This window comes from Dermacentor albipictus, chromosome 10, assembly GCF_038994185.2.
Source record: "Dermacentor albipictus isolate Rhodes 1998 colony chromosome 10, USDA_Dalb.pri_finalv2, whole genome shotgun sequence".
In the NCBI taxonomy this organism is placed as follows: domain Eukaryota; kingdom Metazoa; phylum Arthropoda; class Arachnida; order Ixodida; family Ixodidae; genus Dermacentor; species Dermacentor albipictus.
This window is the reverse complement of record NC_091830.1, coordinates 54,281,896-54,290,858: the sequence shown is the minus strand read 5'-3', so window position 1 is coordinate 54,290,858 and position 8,963 is coordinate 54,281,896. Positions and strand designations below refer to the sequence as shown.

General features: G+C 47.7%; 1 long non-coding RNA gene across 1 annotated transcript in view; it reads left to right on the top strand.

Moving 5' to 3' along the window:
- The window catches only part of LOC135907623 (uncharacterized), a 290,002-nt gene that overhangs the window by 128,834 nt on the left and 152,205 nt on the right, over window positions 1-8,963 (top strand). The window lies entirely within an intron of this gene.

Below are 8,963 nucleotides of genomic sequence, written 5' to 3'. Positions count from 1 at the left end.
CCGTCGTCCAACTTATTTACGCTGAGATCGTTGATGGAGTGAAGAACTGCTTCTCATCGAGAACGAGCAAAAGGGTTTATTTACAGAAATTAAATCAGTCTAACATGACTGCTTGAGAGAAGTGTGTCAGTCTAACATGACTGCTCAAGAGAAGTGTGTCCTCAGCATTCGCACAACCACAGTTTTTATACACTCGATCCGCCGGTCCTACGACGCGGCGACTCTTCGTTTTCACATCACCAACTCGCAGCTGCTCTGAAGATCAGTTTACGTACACAAAGGCAACCACGCTCTGTACACAGAGGCAACCACGCTCTGTACACAGAGGCAACCGCACGGGGTGCCGTTCCGGGAAACTATCGTTGCCGATCGAGCGTCGCTCATTGTTCCGAGCCACTCCGAACCGTGAGAAGCACAAAAATACGGCGTCCCCACGGCAGCTTGACCAGGCGTGTCAAATCAGCTCCGCGTTGGGGAACTCTGGAATCATTGTCCACACACCGAACTCGTCCCGTCACAATGTCGATGGGGCTGGAGGAAGGAAGCGGGTTCCAGCGCAAAGGCCGCTTCTTTGAACGCCTCCCAGCTGCAGCGACGGAGAGGGAGAGGTGCGCGTCTTGCACCCCTTGTCGTAATCGGGTGGCAAGGTGGCAATCTTGTTGCGCAACTCGCCATTCTTGACAGCGCCTCCATGGCCCGAAAAGTCTCGACTGTCTAGCGCTGACAACCGCTAGGCAGGAAGAGAACGGCTGCTGGTCAGGGGGGGATTTATGTCTTGGCTCGCAGCGACCACTTGTGCATTGATGTCACCGCCCCAAAACATCCAACAAGGACAGGCAACTGCAAAATGAACCCCACAACACGGCTCTGCGCCGAGATGACGTGCATTGGCTCTCACTTTAGACTCGCTAGGCTTCAAAAAAACAACAACAACATAAGTGCAGAAACAAAAAAAATGCTGCATTTCACTATGCCAATGTCTGAAGCAAATTCCTGCTGACAAATTCAGCAATCATGGAGGGAATCCTGCTAAATGAGAGGGGATCTTCTCCGCTTAATAAATTTAATACTAGTAACCCTAAAATTTAGGCGGGACCCCCAAACGCAGAATTCAAATTAGCCTGCTCAAACCATCCGCATTGCTATGCAACTTTCCCTTCTTATATCTAACGGAGAAGTTGTACTCTTGGAGAGTGAGGCTCCATCGGAGCAAGCGGCCGTTTTTGTGTGACATTTGATTGAGCCACGTCAGAGGACAGTGGTCGGTCTCGAAGATGAACTTCGCTCCGTACAAGTAACACGACAACTTCTGGGCGGCCCAAACCAAACAAGCGCATTCCTTCTCTGAAGCGCTGTAGGCTTCCTCTCTTACATTTAGTTTACGGCTGGCGTAGAGGATAGGATGCTCCTCGTTATCGTCGCCGACCTGACTAAGTACCACGCCCATACCTCTGTCGCTTGCGTCGCATTGAACTATGAATTCCTTTGTGTAGTCTGGCGCGCGAAGCACAGGGCGAGAAACCAATAGCGTTTTCAAACTTTGGAAAGCGTTCTCTTTGTCCTTATCCCAGTGTACGTTACTCGGTGCTCCCTTTCGGAGGGCGTCTGTTAATGGACTTGCCAATTGCGAGTAATTCGGAATGTACCGTTGATAGTACCCCACAAGTCCCAAAAATGAACGAACGTCCGTTTTCGTGCGCGGCTGAGAAAATTCTCCAATCGTCGCTATTTTCAGCTCAGCCGGCCGTCTCATGCCCTGACCGACAACATGGCCCAGATAAGTAACCTGCGAACAACCAAACCTACACTTTTCCGCTTTCATCGTTAAGCCGGCTTCCCTCAACCGTGAGAACACCTGTTTGAGGTGCGATACGTGTTGTTCCCAGCTGTCCGAAAAAATGGCTACATCATCAAGATAAGGTAAGGCGAACTCCTGCAAGTCTTTTAGGACAATATCCATTAACTTAGAGAAGCTAAACGGCGCGTTCTTCAGCCCGAAGCTGAGTGCGAGAGGGCGAAAAGTGCCTACAGGCGAGATGAATGCGGCATAGCGGCTGGCACTTTCTGAAAGGGGAACTTGCCAGTACCCCCGCACGAGATCTATAGTTGAAATGTATTTAGCAGCGCTAACTCTTTCAATTCGTTCCTCAATGTTGGGTATCGGGTACAGCTGATCCCTAGTGATCGCATTCAACTTCCTGTAGTCAACACACGGACGAGGGTCCTTGTTAGGGGTTTCTACGAGTATTAGCGGTGACGTGTAGTCACTCTCAGCGGGCTCAATAACTCCCAACTCTAGCATGCGCTGTATCTCTGCCTCCATAATCTCTCTCTGTCTTGGAGACACCCTGTAAGGTTTTGATCTTACTGGTTCGGTAGAGGTCAGCTCAATTTCATGCGTTATCAGTTCGGTTCTACCCGGCCGATCGCTGAATCTGTCGAGATATTCCCCTAACACCCCTTTATGCTCATCTAGCTGCTCGGGTCTTAGAGCATGAGAGCTTACCGAGTGTTCTACTACTTCTTCTAGGCCGATTTCAGAGTTGGAGGTTGCCCTATACTCCTTAAACTTGGTACCAATGCCATCCGGCTCTTTGACAGTATAGTTAACGACTCCGCTCCGCTCTACATACGGCTTCATCAAATTACAGTGATATATCCTCACTTCCTTCCTGCGACCGGGCATTCTCAAAGCATAGTTAGTTTCTGAAAGTTTTTGCAACACTTTAACGGGCCCGTCCCAGTGAACTTCAAGCTTGTTCTTTCTTGAAGGTTTGAGGATTATTACCTGGTCTCCGGCGTTAAACGTACGAAGCCTCGCATTCCTGTCGTAATAGAATTTGGCGTTCTTTTGAGCTAGTGCCATGTTCTTTCCGACTAGTTCTTGGGTTGCGCTTAGCCGTTCCAGTAAATTTAGCACGTATTCAACCACGGTTGGACTCTCCCCTCTTTCCTCCCACATCTCTCTTAACATTCTCAGTGGAGAACGGAGTGTCCTCCCATACACTAGTTCTGCTGGTGAGAACCCTGTCGCTTCATGTGGAACCGTTCGCAAAGCAAACAAAGTTGCCGGCAGACAGTTCTCCCAGTCCTCCTTGTGCTCGTAACAGAGCGCACGCAAAACTCGCTTAAGCACCGAATGCCACCTCTCTACACTGTTTGACTGAGGGTGATAGACAGAACTGTGTATTAACTTTACCCCGCACTTTTGCAAGAATGTGGAAGTCAGTGCGCTCGTGAATACTGACCCTTGATCTGCCTGAATTTCGGCTGGAAACCCAACTCGTGCAAACACTGTCAAAAGCGCGTCTACTACTTCGGTGGAACTGAGCTCTTTCAAAGGGATTGCTTCTGGAAACTTGGTGGCCGGACACAGCATGGTAAACAAGTACCTGTAGCCTGATTTTGTTTTTGGAAGAGGCCCTACCGTGTCTATTACAAGTCGTCTGAAAGGCTCTGTTATTAAGGGCACTACCTTCAGTGGAGCTTTCCAAGTCTCTCCTGGTTTACCAGAACGCTGGCAGGCGTCGCATGATCTTACAAAGTTTTCTACATCTTTGAAACAGCCAGGCCAGTAGTATTCCATAAGCAATCTTTCCTTTGATTTGTTTATGCCTAGGTGGCCGGACCACCCATTTCCATGACAAAGACTCAAAAGGTCCTCCCTATACTTAGTAGGTATGACTAACTGATCTAAAATCCTACCCTTTCGATCTCTGTAATGCCGATACAACAATCCTCCTTTCTCATGTATCGTTACGTTGCGCCTAGCAATGCCTTCTTTAGCTGTGTCACGTAATTTAGCTAAGCTCTCATCATTCTTTTGCTCAGCTGCCAGTGACTCTCTATCCACGCGTAAGAGTTGATCAAAGTTCTTTGAGGCCGGTGATAATAACGACCCTGTCTCGCTTGTGAGCGCGTCTGCATGCTCTTCCTGCAGGCTAGAACTCTGACACTCTAGTGCTACGCTCTCATTGAGCTGGTCAACTGACAGGCTCTCCTCAACTGTTCTTTTGTCCCTCGGGCCTAGCTCGGATTCGGGTATTGAAGCTATCCCCTTTTCTGCTTCAGCTGCAGGAGCTTGAGCATTTTCAGCCGAAAGCGCCGCGATCTTACGAGCTTGGCCTCGGGTCAATGCCTGTACTATGCCCTCTCCCAGTTTGAGCCCTCTGTCACGCAGTAACTGATTCGAACGATTCGAAAAGATGTAGGGATACTGCAGTGACAAAAATTTGGAAACTGCAGCCTCAGTCTCTAGCTCCCCGAAGGGTCCACTGATTTTGACTTTGGCCATGGGCAGACACACGCTGTGTTCTTCTACAACCTGTTTTATCCATGCTACTTCTCCGGTGAAGTCATCTACCATCACGTAAGACGGATGGACAATGTCCAGCGTGGCGGCACTGTCTCTTAGCACTCGGCATGGTTTTCCATTAACTTGCAGGTCGTGGAGATATGGACTTAAAAGTTCCATATTCTCATCTTTTTCCTCCACGTAGGAAAAAACTACGCTAGACTTCTCGCAGTTTACAGCTATATGTCCCAGTTTGTGGCATTTGTAAGAGCGAATTGGTCTAACAGATTCGAATTTTCTTTTCTGTTCTTTTTGTGCGGTTTCCCCGTTAAGTTTCTCCTCGCTCTTTTCTGCGGGTTTTTCCGCCATGTCTACAGGCTCTGATCGTCTAGTTTGCGCACCCTTTTTGAACGGAAATGGTTTCCGCGGTCCATTTCGACCGTCCCAGTTTCCCTCCTCGGCGTTCAACTTTCTGCGGGTTGCGTACTCTTCGGCTAATTCAGCCGCCCTTTCCACAGTGCTTACATTACCTCTGTCTTGCACCCACAGTTTCACAGCTTGGGGGATGGTTTTGTAAAACTGCTCTAAACACATGCATTCAATGATCATGTCTCTGCTGTCGTACGCTTCCGCGCTTTTAAGCCACTCGACTAGATTGGCCTTTAGGCTATATGCAAACTCCGGATAGCCCTCGCTATCTTTCTTGCCTGTGCTCCTAAACCTTTGCCGAAAAGCTTCGGCTGAAAGGCGGTATTTCTTCAGGAGACTAGCCTTAACTTTTGCATAATCATATGCATCCTGCACACTCAATCTGGCGATTACTTCCGCTGCCTCACACGACAACATAGACAGCAACCGCTGTGGCCATGTACTCGGGCCGAAGTTCATCTTTTCGCAAGTCCTTTCAAAATTGCATAGGAACAAGCCTATGTCGGTCCCGACCTCAAATGGCTTCAATAGCCTGTCCATGCGGTATGATTCTGCCTCACTTGATCGTCCCAGAGCGCCTTCACTTCCTCGAGACAACTCCAAACGTTTGCTTTCAAGTTCAAGTTGCATTTTCCTTAACTGAAACTCGCGATCTTTATCGCGTTCCTCTCTCTCTCTTGCTTTTCTCTGTCCCTTTCTTCTCTTTCTCGGTCCCGTTCTTCTCTTTCTCTTTCCCGTTTCTCTCTCTTTTTGAGAAGTTCCAATCCCATTTCAATATCTTGCTCACTGGCCTGATTGGAAATTAGCTCCAATAATTCCGATTTGAGCATTTCCTTGCGTATATCTAGGCCCAGTTCCTCACCAACAATCAACAACTCGTCTCTCAGCAATGTCCTTAACTCCATGACTGCTGCTTTACTGCCTTGATTCTGCTCTCTAAATCTAGCTAGGAAAACACAACCTAGCTAACACACAACAATCTAGCTTCCCTACTGTTCTAAACAGAACAACCACAAAATGAAGCCTAGAGAGTCAAAGCAAAAACCAAGCACTCACCGCAGATACAGCACCATGTCGCAAAGTCCATCTCACCGCTGTCAGCCAGTTGTCAGGATTGGGGGCTCAATCCCATCGTCCGTGGTCCTTTGCCAAGATTGGAGTACGGCATGAATTCGAAGGTAGCTGGCCCATGCCGTCGTCCAACTTATTTACGCTGAGATCGTTGATGGAGTGAAGAACTGCTTCTCATCGAGAACGAGGAAAAGGGTTTATTTACAGAAATTAAATCAGTCTAACATGACTGCTTGAGAGAAGTGTGTCAGTCTAACATGACTGCTCAAGAGAAGTGTGTCCTCAGCATTCGCACAACCACAGTTTTTATACACTCGATCCGCCGGTCCTACGACGCGGCGACTCTTCGTTTTCACATCACCAACTCGCAGCTGCTCTGAAGATCAGTTTACGTACACAAAGGCAACCACGCTCTGTACACAGAGGCAACCACGCTCTGTACACAGAGGCAACCGCACGGGGTGCCGTTCCGGGAAACTATCGTTGCCGATCGAGCGTCGCTCATTGTTCCGAGCCACTCCGAACCGTGAGAAGCACAAAAATACGGCGTCCCCACGGCAGCTTGACCAGGCGTGTCAAATCAGCTCCGCGTTGGGGAACTCTGGAATCATTGTCCACACACCGAACTCGTCCCGTCACAATGTCGATGGGGCTGAGGAAAGGAAGCGGGTTCCAGCGCAAAGGCCGCTTCTTTGAACGCCTCCCAGCTGCAGCGACGGAGAGGGAGAGGTGCGCGTCTTGCACCCCTTGTCGTAATCGGGTGGCAAGGTGGCAATCTTGTTGCGCAACTCGCCATTCTTGACAAGGTGTTCACACGAAGTATCTAATGATTATGGGATAAGCCCTCACAGATGTAAATTTCTTTTGAACAGCTGCCGGTCAGTATTCTTAGAAAGAAAATTGCGCTGTTTGTGTTGGGCACATTTACTCTAAGGAACCATAGCAGCAACGAAACTGGAATGGCAGCTGAACTTCAGGCGCCAGCATGTTGAAAGGAAAATGGCACACGTAATCTTACGACGGAGTAAGACACTAATTAAATAAACTGAATAAAAGCACAAATATACCTTTCAGCAAGACGGCATATTTCTTCTTAGGAGGTAATGCACAGGGGAGCCAAAACCCTGATTATTGAAATCAAAGGTATGGTACCAGGGCAAACAAATCGACGCTGACATCAGGGGCTGGCAAATATGGGGTAATGAATTTTGTTGAACAATAATCTGGTCCTCTAGATATATCTGGCTGAATGTTTTGCACGAAGTATTCTTTTGAGAGAGTGCAGTACTTGCACTTTTAATGTGCACCAGACAAGCGCTCTATACTCGCAAGATATGTCAATATTGACAAGACTGTTTCCTGAGGTAAATTTGTTCACGTAAGCTGAACAAATTTCAGCCTATGTGAAATTGAAATTAGGAAGCTCAGATGGTAGAGCGGCTGCCCCGGAAAGGCGGTGGTCCCGGGTTCGAGTCCCGGACCAGAACGAATTTTTCTTCAACTCTGAGGCTTTTCTTTCGAGGAACCCGTATGGTTTCCTTTGTAGCAATTGCCACGAACAGGTGGATGTCCGTTTTTCCCATTATTCATTACTTCTCTCCACCTTGCGGGTTTCCGCAGAACTACTACGTCAAACTCTTGCCTTTGCTTCGTGTTGTCGACAAATTCGACTTCACCCTGCCATCTGCTAGCCACCTGGTTAGCTCAGATGGTAGAGCGGCTGCCCCGGAAAGGCGGTGGTCCCGGGTTCGAGTCCCGGACCAGGATGAATTTTTCTTCAACTCTCCGGCTTTTCTTTCGAGGAACCCGTTTGGGTTTCCTTTGTAGAAATTGCTACGAGTGGGTGGATGTCCGTTTTCCCTTTATTCATACTTTGTTTATTTCTGGTTTACTTCTCTTTATTATGAAGCTGTTATTTCGCACTCTATTTCATGTGCTGCTGAAAAAGAATTGTAATACACCGTGGCAACTAAGCGGCAGTGGGTTTCAGAGAGTATGCTGTGGCATACTTACACATAGAGGAATAAAAATATGCTTTAACATAAAAAGGTACATTGAGTGGTGCGTGCTACGTTTGTTTAGACTGCTTACACTTATTATTACCCAACAACACAACAGTTGGATTCGGATGCACAGATTATCTGTGAAAGTGCCAAAAGAGTGACAGAAGTGCGTTTCAGTCAGTGCCTCACTATCGGGGTGTAATGGCCGCGGTGTTTATACTCACTAGAACTGACGATAATTCCCGATAACGTATTGCGTACGTGAAGCAGTGCAGCCTATGTTATTGTCTACAAGTTGAGAAAATGTCCAAGCATTGACAAACAAGGGTACTCTTGGAAGTCACCCCAACTTTATTGGGTCCATTGAAACATTGGATTCAGTGCGCATTTTAGTTTCTGTTAGCTCAAATGGTATAAGCGGCGTTACAATTTGTGCCAGCGAGTTAGGCCATTGCCGAGAATCTAGGAAGATTTTCCTCGGGCAATGGAGCCCTGGCAGCCGAGCCCCGAGCACCAACAGCAATAACCATTGGACAAATAAAGTTCATTGCTATCATGTCCTATCCTGCGAGTACGCAACGTAGATATTATTAAACGGATGTGTTGAAAATATTCCTATGTCTTCCAGTTCCGCGGAAAATGGAGGCATTTTTAACCTAAAAAAATTACCGCGATCGGTCTTTGTTTAAATCTCTCAGGTCAAACTTACTTAGCCTCCTACTCAAGCAGCGGGTGTGGACCAGCAGCGTTGTTTGATCAGGCCAGGCAGACCTTCTCCTCCGTCTTAGGAAGTGGGCTTTAAACGCGAATAGCAGTGGCTCCTTGACTGGTGTTTCTTATCTAATTGCCTAACAATAGTCGAGGAGCTCGCACAAGTAGAGATCATTTTGGTGATGACGAGTTAGCGCAGTGAAAGTAGAAAATAGTACGAGGATTGTGGTGCCGGCTTATACGATTGGTCCTCTTCCCCTTGCTTTGTTTGCGGTGGCTGATGGAAAATCTTGGTGGCGTGCCACGGAAGGATGAATATGCCTCTAAAAGGGATCCTTTGTGAATATACGTTGGCATAGTTATTTAGTATACGCAGCCGAAAAGACTCGCCAATGTTATTGTATCACGAAAAAAAATTAATCATACACGCAAATAAATCCAGTATTCCTGGAAGC